Here is a 25,840-nt window from a genome sequence, read left to right as displayed (position 1 = left end):
ATTGAAAGCATGGGTGCTTGATAAAAAAAATGCAAGAGTAATGAATAAAGTAGTATACATGACAAAAAAACTCTTGGGATGGGGAATACCGAAAATGCAGGAATATTTTGAGGCATTCCAGATAAAAAGTTTAATGGATATAAAAGATGATAACATAGAGACATGGTTAAAGTTTGAAAATGAAGTAAACGAAGGTATAGGTAAATATGGAATTTGTATAAATGACTATAAAAAAGTAAAACAAAAAGTAATAGGTCCAAGAAAGGTAAATATGGAAATATGGGAGAAATGGAGGACTAAATGGTTGCCTGACATCCTGGATAGTGCACCAGTGGTAAGCATGGTCGGAAATGAGGGATGGAAAGCTATAAAAAATTTGAAGGAAAAAGGGATACTGAAAGTGGTTGATTTAGTTAAAGAAGGCAAAGTTATTCCATTACAAAATGTTATAGAAATGGGAGGGAAGGAGAATTGGTAAGTGTTAAGAGGGATTCGGGAAAGATTAAAGAATTATAGAATAAAAGGTGAATGTATTATGACACAATGGCTGAAAAGTCATGAAAAATCACAAGGAAAGATATTGGGATCAGTATATAACTATATGTTGGAAGATAAGGGATTTATGACGAGAACGTTGAAACAAAAATAGGAGAACTTTTCGATAACGAAAAATAGAAAGAATTGTAGATAGCATGAACATGATAAAGATAGAAAAATATGCAGAACTGAAGAGAAAGATAATTTTCAAATGGTATAGAACCCCAATACAGCTAGCCCAGGGGTAGGGAACCTGCGGCTCTCCAGATGTTCAGGAACTACAATTCCCATCAGCCCCAGTCAGCATGGCCAATTGGCCATGCTGGCAGGGGCTGATGGGAATTGTAGTTCCTGAACATCTGGAGAGCCGCAGGTTCCCTACCCCTGAGCTAGCCTATATGATTAAGGGTTTATTACCAAAATGTTGGCATTGTGGTGAACTGGGAGCATACTACACCCACATGTGGATTGAATGTAAGGAGGTAAAAAAGTTTTGGGAAAACATTTTGAAGTTTATAGAAAAATTAGTAAAAATTAAAATTGATTTAAACAATGAATTATTAATGGTAATTGAAGATAAAAGGGTGAATAGAAGTTATGGACCAATGTACAAAATTATAATTAGAGCTGCACACATGGTGACTGCATTAGAATGGAAAGATAAAAATAAATGGACAATCTCAAAATGGTTGGAATAAGTTTGGGAACAAATACAGTTAGAAATTTTTGAGATGATGTCAAAAAATATGTTATGGCAAGAAAAACTAAGAGACATTATGAAGATTTGGTTAATTTTCGAGAAATGGATGAGAAAAGCCAGATTTAACAAAGAAAAATGGGAACAAAGAATACAAAGAATGAACTTTCTGCTTCTTGCAGAAGGGAGGGGGAGGGAGAAAGGGGGGAAAATGTATAGTCTGATTAAAAGCATGGCATGTATCTGTTATATAACTATACTATACAATAAAAAAATTAAAAGTTAAAAGTGTGATGATCCATTGGGCAAAAGACATGGGCTGAAACATTAACATGGATGAATGGGAGGATGTTTGGAGGAGGAATATTAAATTTTCCACATCAGTGAATTTGATTGAAAATTTCTTAAAAGTTTTTCATCACTGGTATCATACACCGGTAAAGTTATATAAGATGAAAAGTCAATCAATCGATCAATAAGCCTTTATTGGCATGTAGTATGATTTTTAAAAAATAAAATGGATACAGTATTTAAAAATTCTTAAAATCAGAATCTGTACAGCATACCAGAAATAAATAATTGATTCATTTCCATTATTATGTATTAAAAACTTGGCCACTGCTTCACATTGTGTCAAGTTATTATTATTCAGCAGGACATTTTTTTTTGTAAATCTGACATTTCAAAACACTGAATTGTCAGAAATGTCAAATGTTTTGTCCTAACTTTGTTGAGCCTTGGGCAGTAGAGCGACAGATGTTGTACAGTTTCCTGTTGGTCTAAATTAAATGAACACAATCTCCTCTCTCTAGGGCAGTGACGGCAAACCTTTTCGAGACCAAGTGCCCAAATTGCAACCCAAAACCCCCAAAGTGCCAATGCGTCAATTTAACCTGAAAAACCCTCTTGAGCAGGGGCCAGCCTGCTGTAGCCTCCAGCAAGTCCCACATGCGCCACTCTGTGCCTCTCTAGCATCTGTGCCACCTCTGCCCCCCCGGGCAGCAGCCACCTGGAGCACAGGCACCAGGCCCGCCAGCCAAGTCCTCCCTGCTCACTGAGGTGCATGTACATCAAGTCCAGGGACCCAGGCCAGCCTAAATGTGGGGGGGCGATTCCCCCCCACATGACAAACTCTGCGCACGCGTGCCCACAGAGAGGGCTCTGAGTGCCACCTCTGGCACTCGTGCCATAGGTTCGCCACCACTGCTCTAGGGACTCCTTTGAACCTGTTTTGAAGCATGGCAGAAGGTAATTCATCAAATCTAGCACAGCCCATTTTTGCTTTGGGTCTCTTAAGATTCTTAAATAAGGGGCTAGACACTCCTGTTTGATTGGAATTGAGAATTTCAGAGAAGAACAAGATTTGTTTGCAGCAATAGACAATTTTTGGAATTCTACTGTCAAGATCCTCTTTTTAAGACAATCATAAGCTTCTGAGTAGGACAGCATCTTCTATATATATAAAAAGCTAACAGTGACTTTGTTAGTCATGTCCTAACACCGAAACAGCTGGACGGATCACCCCCAAATTTTCACATGATGTCCCTCCCTGTTGCGGGCAGGTAATCGGATCTTCAAGTCACCGAAAGTCCATACCTGAGCCAGGTAAAAGGTCTTTTTTCCTGGCACACCAGGCCATGAAGCTGCCTGTGTTTAACTGTCACCCTTAGAATGTTCGTGCAACATGTCTGTGGCCTGAGGGGTTGGTATACCCTTACAAGGTTTGCGCAGATGGCCAGAGATGACCATTGAAAACAGTAAATAAGTAATACTGTTAGGTAATACAAGTGAAAGTGAAACACATACACACTTTGCCGTATGAGATGTCAGGTGGGGTTCCCCCCTCACACGCAGGTAACTTTCACTCTCTGTGCCTCACCCACCTCTACCACACAACACACATACGGGGTAGATATGATGGTAGGCGGCGGCCATATGAGAGAAGGTGGGAGAGACATAGATGTACTCGCTCACCTTCTGACCTCCGACCTATCCCGAGGAACGTAGGTGGTAGGGTTCAGAGAGACTCCGCTTCGTCATTGGTGCTGATCAATGCCAGGTCCATAAATAATAAGACCACAGGCTTCTGGGATTTTTCTCGGGGACCTTCAGATGGACCTGGCTTGTATCACCGAAACCTGGGTGCGTGAAGGGGAGACCGTCGCTTTAGGCGAGGTCTCACCCCCGGGTTTCACGTGCCTGCACCGGTCACGAACACAGGGACGGGGGGAGGCGTGGCAATGTTCATTCATGATACCATCCCTTTTAGGGCAGCCCCTGTCCCAGAGATCGATGGTCTAGAGTGTGTCGGCCTAGAGTGGTTGGCCCAGGAGAGGTTGGCTGTTCTCCTGGTGTACCGGTCGCCTAGCGCGCCAGGAGATAGCCTGCCGCGGCTGCTGGAAGTGGTAGCAGACTGGGCGTTGCGATTCCCCAGGCTTATTGTATTGGGGGACTTCAATGTCCATGTCGACGCCGCCTCATGTGGCTGCAGACCTGGTGTCATCCATGGCGGCACTGGGCCTCTCCTTAGTAAATTATGGCCCCACGCATGAGGCCGGGCACACATTGGACTTGGTTTTCGGGTCAGGGGTTAATATGGTCATGTCCTCTATTGATAGGGTGCCATGGTCTGACCATTATGCCCTGAAGGTTCGGATGGACGTGCCACAACACCCCTGTCTAGGCGACGGACGCATTTTTGTCCGCCCACGGAGACTTATGGATCCTATTGGATTCCTGAATGCTCTGCGGGACTCTGAACCCACCGGCACCCTCGATGAGCTAGTGGAAGACTGGAACTCCCGTCTTTCCGATGCCATCGAGGTGGTTGCTCCCAGGGCGTCCTCTACGCCCCCACTCGCGGCTGGCCCCTTGGTATACTGAGGAGCTACGCCGTATGAAGCGGGAACTTAGACGACTAGAGCGAGTGTGGAGGAAAACTCGTGACGAGGCTGCACGAACATCTTATAGGACGTTTATGAAGGCCTATGAGGTGGCAACGAAGGAGGCGAAGAGGGTTTTCTTCTCCTCCTCCCTCGCGTCTGCTAGCTCCCGCCCGGCACAATTGTTTCGTATTATTCGGTCTTTGACCTCATTGTCTGAGGGGTCAACAAATTGTCAATTGACTATCAGCTGCGAGGCATTCATGAGCTTTTTTGCAGATAAAATCGTGTTGCTCCGCCAAGACCTTTCTGCCACTTTAGAGTCAGTAAGTGAACTGGAGGCTCCCTTGCCGTCTTCTGGCCCTTGCTTGGCCCAGTTCTCCCTGCTCTCGGAAGCCACTGTCGACAGGGCCCTGGCTGCTGTTAGACCTACTACCTGTCCTCTGAATCCGTGCCCCTCCTGGCTTATTAAAGCATGCCAGGCGGAGTTACGACCCCACCTGTTGAGTATCATCAATAGCTCCCTTGAGCAAGGAGTTTTTCCTGGTGGGTTGAAGGAGGCAGTGGTCCGCCCACTCTTGAAAAGACCATCGTTAGATCCTGGTGATCTGGCCAATTACCGCCCCATTTCGAATCTTTCGTTTCTGGGGAAGGTAATTGAGAGAGTGGTGTTGGAGCAGCTTCGGGGTTTCCTGGAGGACACATCGGCTTTTGATCCCTTCCAGTCCGGTTTCCGTGCTCGGCACGGGACGGAGACTGTTCTCGTCGCCGTCACAGATTTGCTCCGCTTACAACTAGACCAAGGCGGATTGGCGCTGCTGGTTTTGTTAGACCTAACCGCAGCGTTTGATGTGGTCGATCACGACCTTTTGGCCCACCGCCTGGCCGCTTCCGGGGTGCGGGGCACTGTCCTTAAATGGATTGTCCCGTTTCTCCAGGACCGGACGCAGCAAGTGTGGTGTGGGGACCAAGCATCCCGAAGGTGCTCACTTCATTGTGGTGTGCCTCAGGGAGCACTGCTGTCCCCACTATTATTTAACATCTATATGCGACCCCTTGCTCAGTTGGTGCGGAGCTTTGGGCTGACGTGTCATCAGTATGCCGATGACACCCAGCTCATTCTGTTGATGGATGGGGGAACGGCCGCCGCTCCTGCGGCTCTCCAGCATTGTTTAGAGGCCGTGGCTGGGTGGTTGAAACAGAGCAGGTTGAAGCTGAATCCATCGAAGACGGAGATCCTCTGGCTGAGACGTGAGGGGGAGGTGGGGGATTTTCAGCCGCCAGAGTGGGATTGGGCTATATTGGCACCAGCCCCCTCTGTCCGCAACCTGGGGGTCCACCTGGATTCGTCTCTTTCAATGGAGACCCAGGTGGCCCATATTACCCGGGTCGCATTTTACCATCTTCACCAGGCCCGGCGGCTGGCCCCCTTCCTCTCCCAAACCGACTTGGCCACAGTGGTCCATGCAACGGTCACCTCCAGGTTAGACTATTGCAACTCGCTCTACACGGGCCTTCCCTTGCGTCTGATTCGGAGATTGAAAATGGTCCAGAATGCAGCGGCTCGTATGCTTGCAGGGGGTGCCATGAGAGAACATGTTACACCTGTGCTTCACCACTTGCACTGGCTACCCATTGAATACCGAATCACTTTCAAGGTGTTGGTGTTAACCTTTAAGGCCTTGCGCGGCCTGGGACCTCCATACCTGCAGGACCATCTTACCCCATATGTCCCGAATCGGCCTCTGCGCTCAGCAGAGGCCAATTTACTGGTGATCCCTGGCCCCTCCATGATACGGCTGGCCTCCACTCGGGCCAGAGCCTTTACAGCTCTGGCCCCCGCCTGGTGGAATGCTCTTCCATCAACGGTCCGGGCCCTGCGGGACCTTGTTGAGTTCTGCAGGGCCTGCAAGACCGAATTGTTCCACCGGGCCTTTGGGGAGACTAGCCGTTGTTAGGGGCCCCTTCCTCCCTTCCTCCCTTTGTTTGCTGCTGTAACACCATGTGGCCCCTACCGCCCTCCTCTTCTGATGTATGGTTCGAGGGAATCGATAGCAGGCACCATCTTGAGCTAACATTAATATTAATTTTATAAGCTGCATTATAATGGGTAGGGTTTATTTTTATTAGAGCCATCTTAATTCATATTTATTGTATTTTAAATTGATTGTGCTCTATCTGTACTGTACACCACCCTGAGCCCTCCGGGGGAGGGCGGTCTATAAACCCAATTAATAATAATAATAATAATAATAATAATAATAATAATAATAATAATAATAATAATAATAATAATAATAATAATAATAATAATAATAATAATAATAAATACACATCCAGCTCATCCTCACACACCTCTGCCTTTCCTCACATCCAACCACCACTTACCCACTTCCTCACCCATATTTGCCACAGCTCTCTTTTACTAAAAGCGAGCTGGAGTTTGCCTTTTTCTTCTAAGAAAAACCGCGGGGTGGGGGCGAACCAACACTACTGGCTCTGCTTCTTTTGCACATGGCCCTTCAAGAACCCAGGGAGCTGGCCTTGATCTGAGCGCCTCACCACCCTGCCTCTGCTGGGATAGCTTCCTTGGGATAGCTTCCTTGCCCCAGTTCTGCCTTACCCAAGCCAGGACTGTGCATGTCAAACAGCCTCATGGACAGCGGGATTCGCACTCTGGACATTTCCGTTGTGGAATGGAAAGGATTATCTTATACTTAAAAAAACAAGACATCACCATATAACAATGTAAATTGAAAAGGGAATGAGGGATTCCATCTGACCACTCCAAAAGGCTATGCTGCAGATCCTTGGACCTGCATGGACATCTGTGTGGGTTGCAGACTGTGATGAAAAGGACAATTGACACAGCAATGCATGGACGGGCCCCGCTAGTACTTAATGAATCTGTGGTTAAGCCCACTTCTTCTATTTTAAGAAGAACAGACATAATCCATCTGGAATGCTGAGATTCTGTTAGCATCATGTGAACTAACAAGGAGGGATCCATCTGGTAATGAATTCAGAGCCAAAGCTTAACTTTTCTGAGCCAGGCTATTGTATCTAATGACACTATCCAGTCTCTAGGCATAATGCCACACATGGGACACAATTTGGAACCCCTAAGATTGTATGAAGGAATTTTGAATAGGTTGACCTTATGGATTACTTTATGGCATCTAGCCATATAGGTGCCCTGATCTTGGCATTAAATACCTTCAGAGCTGTAGGGATGAATCAATTGCCTCTGGAGAAGTAGAAAAGTAGAATTGCTTTGATGTTGGTTGTTGCTGTAGCAGAGGCTAGTTTCAAGTGCATTGACCAAGATAGGTTATAGCTAAATCATAACCCCAAGTATTTAAAGTGTTTTACCTGCTCTATTCGATGGCTTTGGATTTTCCAAGTGTATTGCTTTGGTTTACTAGCAAAAACTAAAATTTTAGATTTGTCATAGTTCACTTCTAATTTTTTTGGTCTAACAATATGCAACAAAGTGGTTCAGCAATTGTGATAGACCAACCCGGATATGGGACAACCGGACAGTATCGTCCACATAAAGTAATAGTGGTATATGGATTGAATCAAGTTTGTGGCTATGGCTATTCTCTTCTGAAAACACAGAAGCTAGTTAAAATAAAAAGATGTTGAATAGTAGAGGGGCTAGTATACAACCTTGCTTCACCCCTCTGTTGACAGGAATGGGGATTGTGAGAAATCCCTTTTGGGGATCTTTCACATAGCAGATTGCAAATACAGCTGTTTAATCATATAGAGAAGGTGAGGATCGATATTCAGATAGGCAAGTTTCTTCCAAAGTAGCTCTCTATTCACTTAATTGAATGCCCCCTTTAGATCTAAAAAAGCTGCAAACATTTTAGATGATCCGTGGTTAAAATATCTATTAGCTAGATGGGCCAAAACTAAAGTGTGATGTAGGGCTGATATACCTTTACAGAATCCTATTTGTTCAGGGCCTAATATATTTTGCTGCTTGACCCAATTAGCTAATTTAGTTTAGAATCAGTTTAGAATATAGTTTACCAATTATAGATAACAGGCTAATTAGGCAATAGTGTTGCTGTTGGAAATGTAAAGGCCAGAACCTTCCTCCACATGTGGTGGGAGTGTCCAGTAGTAAGCACTTTTTGAAGTAAAGTAATAAAGGTTATAGAAAAATATATAATTGTAAGATAAAAAGGAAACCAGAAGTTTTATTAAGCTTAACTAATGATAAACATATTCGAAAAATGATGTTTTATTTTTATATTTGATTACAAAGGCAAGGTCGGAAATCATTAAACATTGGAAAAAGGCAACCCCTCCACAGATTGAAGACTGATAAAGGAGAATGTTCCAAATAATGGAAATTGATAAATTATCCTGTAAACTAAAAGATAAGTCAGCTAAATTTAAAGAGACATGGAAAATGGACAACAAATACTTAGATTCTACTTTAAGGTGACTCTTCTTTTCCCTTTTTTGAAATACAAAATATATTATCTCTAATTAGATATTTGAAGTAAGATATTAACTTGTTAAATTTTTCAGATTCTGTTTTAATAACGTGGTTTCCAACTGTAAAAATTAATTACCGTTCAATAATTTTAGGTATTATTGGGTAGCTAAGACTTTGTTTTTGGATAATATTTTCTAGGTGACCCTACCTTGTGTAAGTTAAGTTTGTTCTAATAGAGTTTTTTATGGTTGAAACCTAATTGAATTGTGAAAGCAGTATTAGTAGACTTAGATCCTAGCATAGTTTATTTCTCTTCTTCCTGTATCTATTTTTGTCTTCTTTCCTTCTTTTTCCCTTCCTTCCTATGGTGGTTGCCGTGGAAATGTTGTTTCTTACTTTTCTTACACAGAAGTATGACTGTTAAAGACTACTCATGGTTATCTTGTATTTATTTCAATGAACAAATTACTTTAGCTGTGTTTTTCTCTTTTTTGGATTAATTCTTGGAATTTGTATATTTTTAAAATTTCATAGAATCATAGAGTTGAAAGAGACCACAAGGGTCATCAAGTTCAACCCCCTGCAATGCAGGAACACACAATCAAAGCACTCCCAACATATGCTCATCCAGCCTCTGTTTAAAGACCTCCAAAGAAGGAGACTCCACCACTCTCCGAGGCAGTGAATTCCACTGTCAAACAGCCCTGATGGTCAGGAAGTCCTTCCTAATGTTTAGGTGGAATCTCTTTTCCTTCACCTTGAATCCATTACTTTGTGTCCTAGTCTCCGAGGCAGCAGAAAACAAGCTTGCTCCCTCTTCGACATGACATCCCTTCAAATATTTAAAAATGGCTATCATGTCACCTCTTAACCTATGCTTCTCCAGACTAAACATCACCAGCTCCCTAAACCTCTGTTCATAGGGCATGGACTCCAGACCCTTTACCATTTTGGTTGTCCTCCTCTGGACCCACTCCAGCCGATCAATATCCCTCCCGAACTGTGGTGCCCAGAACTGTACACAATATTCCAGGCGAGGTCTAACCAATGCAAAATAGAGAGGTATAATTACATCCCTCCATCTTGACACTATGCTCCGATTGATACAACCCACAATCACATGGGTTTTCTTGGCTGCCACATCACACTGCTAACTCATATTTAGTTTATGGTCTACTAAGTCTCCCAGATCCCTTTCACATGTAGTGTTGTCATGCCAGGTATCACCCATCCTATATCTGTGCATTTCATTTTTTCTGCCTAAGTGTAGTATCTTACATTTATCTCTGTTGTGTTGCCCTAACGTTCTTACTGTTAAGCTAGCGTAACAGTTGAAACTTGTTTTGTTGGCTCAGCTGTCTAATCCAGATCGTTTTGAATTCTGACTCTGTCCTCTGGGGTATTTGCTACCCCTCCTAATTTGGTGTCATCTGCAAATTTTATTAGCATGTCCTCTATTTCATTATCCAAGTCATTGATAAAAATATTGAATAGCATTGGGTCCAGGACAGAACCCTGTGGCACCCCACTAGTCACTTCTGCCAATAAAACGTTATTAAAAATAGGCATATTTCAAAATATATCCAACTACTGTCTAGATTTCTGTGATGTCAACAGGGGAATTAAATTGTATGCTTTAACTGAAAAGTTGTACCCATTCTTCTCTACAGGCTTTACAGGCTTAGAGACAGATTGTCTCCCTCTGACAATTTGTCCTGGTTTGAAGACAGTGGAGTAAGGATGAAGGTTCTTTAGATGCAGTTGAATAAAAGTTAACACATGAAGGGAAGGAGCAGGATTGATCCTGGTGCCCCTCCAACAACTTATTCTTTTATGCCACTTATGCTAATGAATGTTGGTGTTCGCAAGTTCCTAATTGAAAGGATTGGAGTCTATGCATGTAAAATTTGCACATGCTTGGGCACCAGATCTAGTGTGGGGTGAAAGCTCGTTAGTTGGTGAAAGGCCCAGCCTGATTCAATCTACATGGTTGAGACCACAATGTAATTTCATTCTCCCCTCACATGCACATATTTACATGTCTTATTTACAGGACAATAGCCCTGCGAGATTCCAAGTTTAGCTTATTATTATTGTATACCTTTGGTTCTTGATTTATATGAGCACCTTCTTCCCTCCCTCACTTTTCTCTTCTCCTTAGGTCAAGTTTTAGATTGCTAGCTCCCTGTGGAAGGGACTTACATGCAGAATAATATAATGTTCCACAGATATATAATTGCATAGTTACTAAATAAAGAGCTTTAGTTTAATTGCAATGACTTGTGCCCAATGAGAGATTCAGGAGCAATGTAAGACCAAGCATGCCTTTGGTTCTAAGAATGCCTGTTTTTCTAACCTGTTTTTCTAACCGAAAACCTGTTTTTCTAACAGAAGTTTCTTTAGGGTTGAAGATTTTTCATGGTAAAACAAATCACGGTTGATTGAATATAAATACTCCTTATTTCAAAATGACCAGTATAATCTGTTCTTCTTGGAAAATGTTAAGACTAGAGTTGAGTCTTCATCTATTCTACTTCTGCCATTCCTTATTTCCTTTCATGACTATTTTACGTAGTATCTCTTTAGAGAAAGATTTTAGATTTCTACAGGGTTCATTTGAAAGAGTCTGTTTCTGATTCAGAGGTTTCACTTATATAGAGAACAAGAAGAATATGGCAAATCCAGTTGTTCTTGAAAGCGAATTCCCTAGATCTCGTGGCTGGGTTACATTTTTTGTTGCCTCACGTGAATATTTTTCCACATTTCCTATTTTTCCTATTTGTGTCTAACTGGTTCAGTTTAAAGTTTTTGAATTCTCTAAATTTCTTATTAAGAATTATGTAAACAGGGAAGGATTGTGCATTCATGTATTCATCTTCAGGTTTTATGTGTAGTGGTATGTTATTATTACATTGAATGTCTGAGGATGACTATCAAGTTTGATGGTGGGAATATGAGCTCTAAGTTGAGCTTTAATTTATTCACCTTAGGATCAATCTTCTCTGCTTCCTTAGGACCTGTTAGAGGGTCCCCCCCATTTCTCTTTCTACCCCCATTTCCCATTTTCCTCATATTGTGTTTGCCTCACCACCACCACCACCACCACCACCACCACCACCACCATCATCTAAAATTCTTCAACAAAACTTTCCTTCATTCCTCATTCTGAGAGAACTGAACTTTGTAAGATCCAAAGAGAATGCATGTATTCATATTAAGGTTTTATGTGTAGTGGTATGCTATTTTTTCTTTAAATGTCTAAGTAGCCCTGAACATATATATAAAGATCTGTCATGTATACCATTGTTGTAGACTAATTTTTGAAAGTATCGCTGTAGCAAGTCAATAAATAATCCTGTTCTACAAATTATCACTGGTCTATGTTTCTTTTATATGTATGTAAGTGACTCAAATGTACTTAAGTGGCCATAGGCATTCCCTTCCTCTCCTCACTGCATCCGCTTTCTCACTTCCTCTCGCTTGCCTTCTACCAAACACATAGTAACTCTTCCTCTCTCTCTTTCTCCCTCCCAACACCTGTCAGTCCTTCACTCGGTCTTCTCTATCTTCAACTTCTATCACTGGTTCTCTCTTTAGCTATCTCTTTCTCCAAAAGTTCTTGCTCTCACACCCTCTCTCACACACAAACTTTGTCTCTCTGTTTCTCCATCCATTCTCCCATCGTTCCTTTGCTTGCTCTCTTTCTCTCACTCTCACTTTTTTGCCCACCACTGATTACAATAGTTTCACCTCTTCCCATCCACCCAAATCAGGGCCACAAAGAGGTAATAATATGAGGGTGATGCTGGGATATGCCCCCCAGTAGTGGCTGAAAAGTACAGTGATCAGCTAATTCTCCACAGGTGATCAAGCCCAGCATATAACCTGCAGCCAAAGCCTCACTGTGGCATCATCCCCCCAGCACCAGCATCTCCCCTAATAGCTTGGTTGTTGAGGTGGAACACTCTCACCTGCCTCCCTCCAAACACCTGACAGTCTTCCTCTGGTCCTTTCCACACAAACCTTTTCAAACATTTTGAGGCAGGAAATAAAATGTTTCTTCCATGGAGTTCCACATGGTTTTTGCCCCCAAATGTTTTATTTGTAGCCTCAAAATGTTTAAAGTGAATCCCCTTTTAAAACAATTCTCTGGTTGTAACATTTTGAAAACATCTTCAGTTGTTACAGAACTTATGGACTCTGTGTTCCCCCTTGCCTGTTTATTTGCTCATTTCTGTTTGTTTTTTTTAATCATTGGGGAGGTAATCTTCAAGGCATTGATGATAGGAAGATTAGAGAATAGCAGCAAGAAGCTTTGAGACACTGAAGCATCGATTCAACACAGAACTCAAAATGAAAGGGAAAAGTCATGTAATGGCACCCAGAAATCATTTTGAGGGGGTGAGAGTGAACATACATAATGGTAAAGGGAGTTTTCAGTGATTTTTTGGAAAGTGTCTCTAATTCTTCCCCTCTCAGCTGCTGTTGCTGATTCTCTTTAGCTGTTTCTCCCCAGTTCCTACTTTCACACTCTCTCACACACACCTTCTATATCTACTTCGGCCTTCCCATCATTCCCTCTCTCACATTTTCTGACACCCCTGCTCATCGTGGACTACAGCAGTGGCAGCAATGACTCCTCTGCTTATCCAGCCTGCCACTTCACCCCAACAATGGGCACCGCCTCAATGACTCTCCTGCCTTCCTGCCTGCCTGCCTGCCCTCAGGTTCTGTGGGGGAGGTTGGCTAGTGCCCAGGGGTAGCTGCCTCATTTCTAGGAGCTGTGCCGATTTCAAGTTTCTCCCTCCTATAGGCCAATTCTCAACCGCTTGCTCAGAGCAGTCTGGGTGGGTATGCTGAACTGTCCCTCCTTCCTTCCTCCCTCTTTCCCTCTGTCTCAGAGACAATCCTGAACTGTTCCGGGTAGGTACACCAAAGCTCCCACCAAGACTACTACTGGGAGATATTGAAGCCACAACCACCAGGCCTAGCATGGCTCCGGGGCTGCACTGCCATTGCCAGTTTGAGGTAAATAAGTCTTCTGTGATTGAACAGAAAACTTCTTTTATTTGAGGGGGCATTTAAACCCCCCAATGTTCTTTTTAATGTCAGATTTTTCAGCAGACCTAGGGTCAGTTTTTTTTAGTAGACCTGTGACCTCAATCCATAGATTTAGCTATCCTGAGATATGGGGCACACTTAGGAATTTGATGCTCTTGTTTCAAGTAGGTTCTGACCAGTTTCTAAGCATAGTACAGCATATGGAACAGAGTGCAGTAATCCGAGTATTTTATAGAGGAAGCCAGATTGTATTCTTTCAATGGAATTGTTCCATGCAGTTATCCATAAAGGAACTCCATAGAGAAGTTGCTGAACTACCTTGGAGTTGAAAACCTTTAGAGCTGCTGGGACATATCCCCTCCACCTGGTGTGAAAAAACTTTACCACCGCTGAAGCAGTGTGATAACTTCCTTTTATAGCAATGTCTCTGTGTCTGGCCCATGTGGCTTTATGATGAAAGGTTAGGCCTCAATATTTAAAGGACTTGGAGTGTTCAACCTTTATCCCATTAATAACCCATCTGGAAGGCTTAAATACATAGGGAAAAATGACAATTTTTTATTTTTCTGGGTTTAAGGACAGGAAGTTAGATGTACAGTACTCCATAGTTTTTCTAAGGAGCCTTTTAAGACCCATTTGAGACCTAGAGATCAGTATCACATCATCAGCATCAAGCAGGAGTGGTATGGGTTTGTTTGAAAGAACTGGGCTGTGTGCATTAACATCTGACAATACATGTATCAAATCATTAATAAATAAGTTAGACAAGACTGGGGTCAATACACCGCTGTTACGGCCCTGATCACCCCCCACATATTATTGCAATAATATTTTCTTCAAAAATCATATTGGCAGAAGCCAGTTGTCATACACTTCTCTGTGTAGGTAGCAGCATGTCCACTTGGCAGCAAGCCAAAGGTCAAAGGTTTACTTCACAAAATCTAATCAAGGGGATGAGTTACTCCAGCATAACCTGGAGGTCTCATTTTGTTTAAGGGCATGCTTGATTACCACACCTTGCTAAAATGCTGTAAAACAAAAGAATATGGAAAGCCACCTTGGTATCAGATGCTGCATTTCACTATCTCTTCTAGAAACCATGTCAGCAACAGATGGTTGCTTCTTTGCATTTCCTCCACCCATTGTTATGACCCTCCTAAACCACTCACCCTGTCCTAATCAAATGTCTCAGCCAAATCTGAATAACCTGGGCAGTGTCTCTACAATCTACATGAAGCCTTGCAGCGCTTCCCAATTTAGCCTAACAAAGCAATTGGCCTCATTGTCCTGAGGTTTAGAATAATAGATAGAGCTGCTAATTAGCTCAGCCCAGCAAACCCAGCATGGGAAATTCCAGAGAATTTAGGAAAATGAAACTTAAACTTACCTGTCCCGCCCCTAACTGCTCACAGGGGTATAAAAATACAGTTCACCCAAAGTTCCACATTCTTAATGCTGGTTCTTTACTCTAGTGCTAGCTGGCTAGCTAGCCAGCTCCTGCTGCTGGTTCAAGTTCTCGATGCTGGCTCTCAATGCTGGCTCAAGCCCTCCAGGCTGGCTTCAGCTGCTGTGGCTCCAGCTGCTGCTGGCCCCCACCCTCCATGCTGGCATAAAAATCCCTGCCTTCTTCCAGAACTTCTCTGCAGATTTAGGTAACGTATAAGTCCCCTGCTTCCCCAAAACTCCTACTCTATCATCCCACCTATCTTTTCCTCCCTATCTATATACTTAGGAACTGTGTGTATGTGCCTTTACTTCTTACTGTATGATTGCTTGCAAACAAACTTTAAAAAGTTTAAAACTGCAATTTGGTCTTTTGTGAATTCTCTGCAGATACGTTTCAAGCCGTTTCTGGTATACATAGTGTTACGGCCTTAACAGGAGTAAGGATTTTATTAAAGGGATTCTCCACCAGCTGCTAAAAAGTGTAACAGCACACATATAGTTTTTAAAAGTAGATCAATGGGGAATGAACGCTCACGTTGGCAGCGAGAGGGGCCGAGAGGAGATCTTTTAGACTGTATCTACGAGGAAGGAATTCTGGCAATGAATATTCCACAGAGAAGCAAGAGTCCAAACTGAATTTAAAATATTTATATAAATTTGTTTAAAAGTACAAACACACAGTGAGACATAAGAGCACATACATTCAAGTTCCTAAGATATAAAAAAGGTTTTAAAAGATAGATTTGGATGATAGAAATGGAGGGGGGGTTTTGTGGGGTAATACATTACCTAACGATTCTTAGAAGGGTAGAAGTAGAAGGCAGGGATTCCATGCCAGCACAGGAACCCAATGAAGGATGAATTCATGTCTCAACAGAGACAAGAACATGTGGCAAATGAGCAAACGTTGCAGGTAAACTGAACTTTTATAAGGTGGGTCGTTCCTTGATGGGAAAGGAACCAATCACACGAAATTTCACATCTGTGCTGGTTTTGGGGGTGCTGAGGTAATTAGTTAGCTCCTCTACTGCTAAACCCGTGACAATGGGGCCAAAATTGCTTTGTTAAGCTAAACGAGGAAATGCTGGAAGACTTCCATGCAGATTAACTCTTGAGAGTTACTGCCCAGGATATTCAGATTTAGCTGAGACATTTAGATCAGGATAAGGTGAGTGATTTAGGAGAGTCAGGACAAAGGGAAGGAAATGCAGAGAAGCAACCCTTTGTTGCTAACTTGGTTTCCCAGAAGAGATAGGGAAATGCAGAATCTGATAGCAAGTTGGCTTTCCATATTCTTTGTCTTTAACAGTATCTTTGCAAGGTGAGGTAATCAAGCATTCTAGTTACTCAAATGAGACCTCCAGGTTTATGCTGGGGTAACTCATCCTCTTGATTAGATTTTGTAAAGCAGACCTGTGACCTTTGGACATGCTGCTACCTACACCCATAGGAGTGCTTTTGGCAACTGGCTTTTGCCAATATGATTTTAAAGCAGAAATATATATAAATAATATTCTGGGGGTCCTTTGGGTCGTTACAATAGTCTTAAAAGATCCCTACCCAGCCTGCCTCTCGCATTGCCAAGCTGAGTTATTTTCCCCATTGCTACTTAAAATAGCTGTGTGCTGTTACACTCTTAGCAGCTGGTGGAGATTCCTTAAAAATAAGTTCACAACCTGTGAAAGCTGGGTAACACAGCCTTGCTTAACACCTGTCACGATGGGAATCTTTGGGGTTAGGTCTCCAGAGTTTGTACATTTTATCTGGCAGGTTGTGTTTGAATGGAGAGATTTGATAAATAATAATCATCTAACATTGATCTGCATCTCTGTTAACTTATGCCACAGCAACTCTCTTACAACTGAATCAAAGGCACTTTTCAGGTCCAGAAAGACAGCAAAGATCTTAGATCACCCCCTTTTTTGTATTTTAATAACAGGAGAGTGAGAATCAGACAGTGATCAAGTGTAAAGCAACCTTTTTAAAATCCTGTTTGCTTGGGGTAAAGAATTTTTCCATCATTGATCCAGGTACATAGTCTATTTAACAGATGTTTGGCATAAAGTTTACTGGAGATAGATAAAAGGCTGATGGGTCTGTAATTAGCTGGTGACATATGGTCACCCTTATTGCATTTACCCAAGACACCGAGACAGTGCTTAATCTATTGACCAAAGTAAACAGAGCGGCCAGAAGGGGGGCCCACCAGTCCGGGAATGGTTTGTAAAAATCTGGGGGCATTAGATCCGGGCCAAGTCATTTATACAGTTTCAACTGGGCAATTAATAGTCTGATTTCTGAGACTGAGACTGTGGGCCAGGGAGCTACCTGACTGAGAGGTGTCAGATTGTTCTGCAAGGCCGATTCATTGTCTCCCTTAAATAAACTTTGAAAATATGTAAACCAATTCTGGGGATTGATAATAGACATTAAAAAGGTTGATGTGCACATGGCTCCTGCAACTAATGACCAGAACACTCTTGTGTTGTTACTCCTTGTAGCTTGTATTAGAGCGTTCCATAGGGATTCAATGGTCTTTAATTTGTTTTCACAAAGCAGTTGCATTAGCCGGGACCTGAGAGAAAAATATTCTTGAGGTAAGGTTGCTGCTTTGCTGCTTTTAAAGGTGTTGTAGATTTTTCTGATCTGATTTTTCACCTCTTTACATTCCTTATTTAACTCCTTGTTCAAAAATTTCTCAGAAGGCGGTTCATTGGGACTTGAGTATCTTGCAACTTTATATGTAATTGTTTCCAAGAGTGCCTCATACTGTTCTAAAAATTGGGTTGGTGATGTTGTTGCTATTAAGTCTTGCCTGGCTTTAGTTAGGAGGGGAGAAGAAAGAAACTCTTCAAGTTTCCTTTCAGTGGCCCTATTCCAAATAATTCTTGGAGCTCCAGTTAAGCATAACCTATGAGAGCTAAAATTAAGAGCTGCCTTTTTCAGAAAAAGCACAAGTGGCATGTGATCGCTCCAAACCTGACAGTCCACTTGAAAGCTCTCAACCTGTTCAAAACTTGCTTGAGAGCCTAGTATTTAATCTATAATACTATTACCATGCACTGATACATGGGTATATTTACCTGAGGTTGCATATTGGGTTAAGCCATTTAAGTGTATTAAGCCAAACTGAGAGCAAAATTTCACAAAGTCAACCCCCGCCGCATTAGTCAAAATATTTTTTTTAATTTTCTGGTTAAGGAAAAATACCATGGGCAGTTCTCTGTGTCCAACCCTACCAACTTCTGGAGGCACTGCTCATCTTTACCGAACCTGGCATTAAGATTTCCTTCTACCAACCATTCATCACATTTGTTAGAAAGTTGTAAAGTTTCTAAATATTCAGTGATTTTACACCACTGTGTTTGAATTAGATATAGTGATATATATATTTCCCCCTGCCTTCACCAGTCAAAGAACAGAAGTGACTAATTCAGGTGACCATCACTTAACCTTCCCTGAGCCTGGCTGAGGACTTTTAAGTCTGTATAGAGAGATGTGTGTGGTTATGAAATAAGAGAGGTCTTTCCACATAAGAAAAATTAATTTATATTAAACTACAAAAAATGGATATAAAAAGAAGAGAGAAAAATCATAGAAACGATTTTACTGAGAAACTATTATTTCTTAGTAATAGTTCTTTATAGTATTTTTGTTTCAGAAGCTCTATGCCTTCCTCTTTGATATAACTTCAGCAAGTGGAAGATTTTTTTTTCCATTCACAAAACACATACAGCTTCAAGTTGGGAAAATTAATGACAAGTGTGTTTATGAATAGGTAGGAAGGCCCAAAAATGATTGGTCCTTTGACAGTGTCAAGATCACTAGACATTAATTTTCCATGTCTCAGGCGTTTGTGGAAAAGTCGACAGCTATTAACCCCACTCTGAGATTTGATATCAAAGTAATCTAATAGCCCCACCAAAATGGCTGTTGAGCTTCAGGTTAACAACTGAGTGCAGAGCAGAGGCGTAGTAAGGGGGGAAAGCACCCAGTGCACTGGTGCATTCCCCACCCCCGTCCTGCTCTGGAACACCCCCATTCTGCCCCAAAACACCCCTGGAATGCCCCCACCACACCCCAGAATGCCCTCACCACACCCACACAGGGGAAAGTGCCTGGTGCATTGCGCACCCCCTGGTCCCCTTGGAGCTATTCCTCTGGGGTACAGAGAAGGAGTGGAGCTTGAACCAAGTAGAATTTTGATAGTCTCTTATCAATTGTTTCTTGTCAGTGATTAACTTTTACAGCAACATAATATGTGTATATAATAGAGTTCAGCACCCAGGGACATGTTTTATTAGTAAGTTGAAATTAACAAACAAAACTCAGTGCCACACAAAAAATGTGTTTGGACGGTCTACCACTTGGGACCGTATTCAACAAATTTCCTTTGTTCAAGCATCTGATCTTTTTTTTCTTTAGATTCTTTCTCAGTTCACTGAAATATCTCCTATCTTTGCAACCTGCGAACTGGGTGGCAAAACTGGGACAGATGGGAAACTGGGATTTTGCTTGATAGTACTAATAATAAAATGCTGGGACCTACATGCAGAATAATATAATGTTCCACAGATATATAATTGCATAGTTACTAAATAAAGAGCTTTAGTTTAATTGCAATGTTGTGCTACACATTTTGTGCCCAATGAGAGACACAGAATAGGAGTAATGTAATATAAGCCTTTGGCTCTAAGAATGAGAGCCTGTGTCTTTTGTTCTTTCAACAAAAGTTTCTTTAAGGTGGAAGATTTTCCATTTTAAAAGCAATCACAGTTGATTGAATATAAATACTCCTTATTTCAAAATGGCCAGTATGATCTGTTCTTCTCGTAGATTCAGATGGTCCAAATCTGAATTTTGACCGAATCTGCATTGATTCGGACGGATTCAGACGAGCAGGGTCCGAATCTGAGCTGTCCGAATCCCATCTGTTCTGAATCCATGGGATTCGGATCACCAGCCAAATTGCGTTTTTATTTTTTTGGTGTTTTTTCTCGTTTCGCCTTTCAGGGGGTGCATTTTTAAACATATTGGCACCAAAATTTCAGGGTATCATCAGGAGACTGTCCTGATGATACCCCCAAGTTTGGTACAGTTCGGTTCAGGAGGGCCAAAGTTCTGGACTCCCAAAAGGGGTGCCCCATGCCCCAATCTTTCCAATGGGAGCTAAGGAGATGGGGGCTACCCTTTTGAGAGTCCATAACTTTGGCCCCCCCTGAACCAAACTGCACCAAGCCTGTCTCCTGATGATACCCTGAAATTTTGGTACTGATATGTTTAAAAATGCACCCCCTGCAGGCACCAGCAGATTGGCCTCTGCTGAGCGCAGGGGCTGATTCGGGACATATGGGGCAAGACGGTCCCGCAGGTACGGAGGTCCCAGGCCATGCAAGGCCTTAAAGGTCAATACCAGCACATTGAAAATGATTCGGAATTCAACCGGTAACCAGTGCAGATGGCGCAACACAGGTAAAATATGGTCTCTAGTGGCATCCCCTGTGAGCAAACGGGTTGCCGCATTCTGGACCAGTTTTAATTTCCGAATCAGATGCAAGGGAAGGCTCGCGTAGAGCGAGTTGCAATAGGCTAGCCTGGAGGTGACCATTGCATGGATCACAGTAGCCAGGTCCATTTGAGAGAGGAAAGGGGCCAGCCGCCGGGTTTGACGAAGATGGAAGAACGCAACCCGGGTTACATGGGCCACCTGGGTCTCCATTGAAAGAGACAAATCCAGGTGGACCACCAGGCTGCGAATGGAGGAGGTCGGTGCCAATGTAGCCCCCTCCCACACCAGCAGCTGGAAATCCCCAACCCCTCCTTCCTGCCCCAGCCAGACCATGTCGGAGCTCGGCAGCGGAGCTCCGCTACCAATAGGTTTTTAAAAATCTCCTTCGGAATTTTAACCCGGGAGAGGTTGTTCCATCCACCCATATGGTGCTATCCCACGAATTTTGAGTGGGGATACAGCATTAGAATGCTACAGAATGCTACAGGACTACAATATGAGGCATTTGTTTCTTACTGTGCCTTCTGCTTTTCACCTCCTGGTTTCCGTGTCTGTTCGTGGCGGCTGGGCACCCACCACTGAGGTACTGTCTCGAGGGACTGTGATTATAATGGGGGTGTCAGTGGCAGAGACCCCCCAATCTCAATTCTGGCCCCCAGAGTCCCTGTGGGGATGCAGCAGAAGCGGGAACAGGAGCCTCATAGCTGACAGGGCCGGGAGGGGCTGGAGATGGTAGTGATTACAATGGGGGTGTCGGTGGCAGAGACCCCCCTACTCCAATCCCAGCCCCCAGAGTCCCCCCTAGGAGGGGTGCAGCTGAACCGGGAGCCCTGTGTGCGAGCGGAGCTGGAGATGGCAGCACTGATGGGGCCAACGGAGCCGGTAACGAGTGGCTCCGGAACGGGATCAAAAGAAATCGACCCCGGTGCTGCAGAAGTGACGATCGTGTCAGCTAGGCCTGATTGGGAGGGCGGGGCCCCGCAAGATGCTCTAGTGACGTGGATGAAGGAGGAGTATTGTATACTGAGCAGACAACCACCTAAGCACCAGAGGCCGGCCGTGGAGCATGTAATTAGTGGAATTTTCACAGCCCAGCACTACTGCTGCTTTTTTAGCCTTTTCAAGAATCAGCTGACTGTAGACAGTGATCTTTGGGCAGGAATCGGCACTTTTGAGATCTGGGAGGAGTGGCCAGTGGCAGTGGTGCTGGGCTGTACGGCCCTTTATGGCCCTGGCCCCGGCCTGGTGGAACACTCTCCCTCCAGCTGTCCGGGCCCTGCGGGACCTTGGTGAATTCCACAGGGCCTGTAAGACTGAGTTGTTCCGCCGGGCCTTTGAAGTGTCCAGTCGCTGAGGTGCGCCCCCTCCCCCCTCCTTTGCTTTGCTCCTTGGGCTTTTGCTCTCTATTTTATAATTTATTTGTATATTTATTGTTATTTTAAGGAAGAGTCTGGCCGCTCCCTCCTTTTTGGGGCGGTTTAAAGGAATTGGGTTACGGGACGCCATCATCATCATTATTGTTACTGCTTTTGTCCGCTGCTTAAATGGTTTTAATGGTTTTTAATGGATTTTAGTGTATTTGGTCACCATTGTGACCCTTGTTATATATTGTGTATATAGTGTTGTGCACCGCCCAGAGCCCCTTGGGGATTGGGCGGTCTATAAATTCAAATAATAAATAAATAAACAAATAAATAAACAAATAAATAAACAAACAAACAAACAAACAAACAAACTGCTGTGCTGTTTGCCCATCATTGTCACCATCCTTTTCTCCTCGGTCCTATTATATAATTTCTGGACTCAAAGACCAATACAGGAATGGCTTCGCCTAGGTGGTGTGAGCCCTGGGCTTGGACTTTCCTGTAGTTATTGCAGTCTTGCGACCATCAGCAACCACCAGAGGGCGCAGGGACATAGGAGTGGTTCCGTACTCAGCTGTGTACTGTGTCTAATTGACAGCACCTGGTTATTTTTGTCTCCCTTTGGAGCCTGGACATTGATATCACTATTGATGACATTCATGACTCCCCGTTGGTGTGAGCACCAGGAAGTTATATTAGTGATACCCAGCTATTGAGTTTTCAATGCTGATTTACATTTATTAACACCTCCAGCTTTGGTTATGTTCTGTAGCCCATGAAATTGTGAGAAGGTAGTTAGCTATAGACTTTGGGGAGCTAGTTAGTAAGAAATTAGTAGGTGTTGGATGTATTGTTGTTAATATTTAATCTAGCTTACTGTAAACCAGTTGTTGAGGTAGGTTGCTAGTTAGAAGGATCTAGTTAGTTAGTGGCGAGCCCGAGCCCACTATAGTGGGGAGCTCTTGCCGGGATGTTAGATAAGATAAGGGACGGTAGGGAAATGGGGATGCCACCTATGGGTCTAGGGATCCCAGTGTTGATGGGACGGGGCAAATACGATGGTAGACGGTGGCCATATGAGAGAAGATGGGCAAGATGCAGATATGCTCACTCACCTTCTGACCTTCGATCTATCCCAAGGAACGTAGGTGGTAGGGCTCAAGGATACCCTGCTTCATCACTAATGTTGATAAATGCCAGGTCCATAAATAATAAGACAGCCGTTCTCCGAGAATATCTTGGAGATCAGCAGATGGACCTGGCTTGTGTCACCGAAACCTGGGTGCGAGAAGGTGAGACCGTCGCCTTGGACGAGGTCTCCCCACCGGGTTTTGCGTGCCTCCACCGATCACGAACACAGGGCCAGGGTGGTGGTGTGGCAATGTTAATCCGTGATACTATCCCCTTTAGGGCTGTCCCTGTCCCAGAGATCATGGGTCTGGAATGTGTTGGCCTGGAGTGGTTGGCCTCGGAGAGATTGGCTGTCCTCCTGGTGTACCGGTCGCCTAGCGCACCAGGGGACGGCCTGCTGTGGCTGCTGGAGGTGATGGTTGACTGGGCATTGCGGTTCCCCAGACTTATTGTCTTGGGTGACTTCAACGTCCATGTCGACACCCGCCCGCAGAGACTTATGGATCCTATTGGATTCCTGAATGCTCTGCGGGACCCTGAACCTGCCGGCACCCTCGATGGGCAGGTGGAGGACTGGAATTCCCACCTTTCCGATGCCATCGAGGTTGTTGCTCCCTGGCGCCCTCTGCGCCCCCGGCTACAGCTGGCTCCTTGGTACACTGAGGAGCTACACCGTATGAAACGGGAGCTCAGACGGCTAGAGCGAGTGTGGAGGAAATCTCGTGGCGAGGCTGCGCGAACATCTTATAGGACGTTTATGAAGGCCTATGAGATGGCGATGAAAAAGGCGAAGAGGGCATTCTCCTCCTCCTCTCTTGCATCTGCTAGCTCTTGCCCAGCACAATTATTTTGTATTATTCGGTCACTTACCTCATTGTCTGAGGGTTCTACAAATCACCAATTGACTATTAGCTGTGAGGCATTTATGAGCTTTTTCGCAGATAAAGTCGCGTTGCTCTTCCAGGACCTTCCTTCCACCTTAGAGACAATAAGCGAACTGGAGGCTCCCTTGCCGTCTTTAGGCTCTTGTTTGGCCCAGTTTTCCCTGCTCTCTGAAGCTGCTGTTGACAGAGTCCTGGCTGCTGTTAGACCTACTACCTGTCCTCTGGATCCGTGCCCCTCCTGGCTTATTAAAGCATGCCGGGTGGAGCTACGACACCACCTGTTGAACATCATCAATAGCTCCCTTGAGCAAGGAGTTTTTCCAGGTGGGTTGAAGGAGGCAGTGGTCCGCCCACTCTTGAAAAGACCATTATTAGATCCTGGAGATCTGGCCAATTACCGCCCCGTTTCGAATCTTTCATTTCTGGGGAAGGTAATTGAGAGAGTGGTGTTGGAGCAGTTTCAGGGTTTCCTGGAGGACACCTCGGCTTTTGATCCCTTCCAGTCCAGCTTCCGTGCTGGGCATGGGATGGAGACTGTTCTTGTCGCCGTCACAGATATGCTCCGTATGCAACTAGACCGAGGTGGATCGGCGCTGCTGGTGTTGTTAGATCTTACCGCAGCGTTTGATGTGGTCGACCATGATCTTTTGACCCACCGCCTGGCCGCTTCCGGGGTGCGAGGCACTGTCCTTCAGTGGATTGCCTCGTTTCTCCGGGACTGGACCCAGCAAGTGTGGTGTGGGAACTAAGCCTCCCGAAGGTGCCCACTTCAGTGTGGTGTGCCTCAGGGAGTGCTGTTGTCCCCGCTATTATTTAATATCTATATGCATCCCCTTGCTCAGTTGGTATGGAGCTTTGGGCTGACCTGTCATCAATATGCTGATGACACTCAACTCATTCTGTTGATGGAGAGGGGAACAGTCATCGCCCCTGTGACTCTCCAGCATTGTTTGGAGGCGGTTGCTGGTTGGTTGAAACAGAGCAGGTTAAAACTGAATCCATTGAAGATGGAGATACCCTGAAAGTTTTGTGACCATACCTTCAGAAATGTGCACCTCACAGCCCTCTAACAGAAATTCCCCATTGACAGCAATGCAGCTAAGTCACTGCAGAACAAAGAATCTTGGGCAAATTTCTGGGGTGCCTGCAGGGGGCGCATACCCACCAAGTATGGTGCAGTTTGGTTCAGGGGGGCCAATGGTATGGACGGTCAAAGGGGGTGCCCCATCCCCCATTGTTTCCAATGGGAGCTAATAGGGGATCGGGGCTACACTTTTGAGAGTCCATAACTTTGGCTCCCTTGAACCAAACTTCACCAAACTTGGGGGGTATCATCAGGCCAATCTCCTAAAGATACCCTGAAATTGTGGTGTCACTAGCTTTAAAAATGTTGGTTTGTGTGTTTCACCACTCACTCACTCCAGCAGGCTTCATGTGCAGGAGCAGTGAAACATGCAAACCGGAATTTTTAAAGCTGGTCTAGAGTGTGTCGGCCTAGAGTGGTTGGCCCAGGAGAGGTTGGCTGTTCTCCTGGTGTACCGGTCGCCTAGCGCGCCAGGAGATAGCCTGCCACGGTTGCTGGAGGTGGTAGCAGACTGGACGTTGTGGTTCCCCAGGCTTATTGTATTGGGGGACTTCAATGTCCATGTCGACCCCACCTCATGTGCAGTGGCTGTGGACCTGGTGTCATCCATGGCGGCACTGGGCCTCTCCTTGGTAAATTCTGGCCCCACGCATGAGGCCGGGCACACATTGGACTTGGTTTTCGGGGTTAACATGGTCATGTCCTCTATTGATAGAGTGCCATGGTCTGACCATTATGCCCTGAAGGTGCAGATGGACATGCCACAACACCCCCAGTGTCACAAGCTGC

The sequence above is a fragment of the Sphaerodactylus townsendi genome, linkage group LG15 (genome assembly GCF_021028975.2).
Source record: "Sphaerodactylus townsendi isolate TG3544 linkage group LG15, MPM_Stown_v2.3, whole genome shotgun sequence".
NCBI lineage: Eukaryota > Metazoa > Chordata > Lepidosauria > Squamata > Sphaerodactylidae > Sphaerodactylus > Sphaerodactylus townsendi.
The sequence above is the reverse complement of the archived record's forward strand: the minus strand, read 5'-3'. Positions refer to the sequence as shown.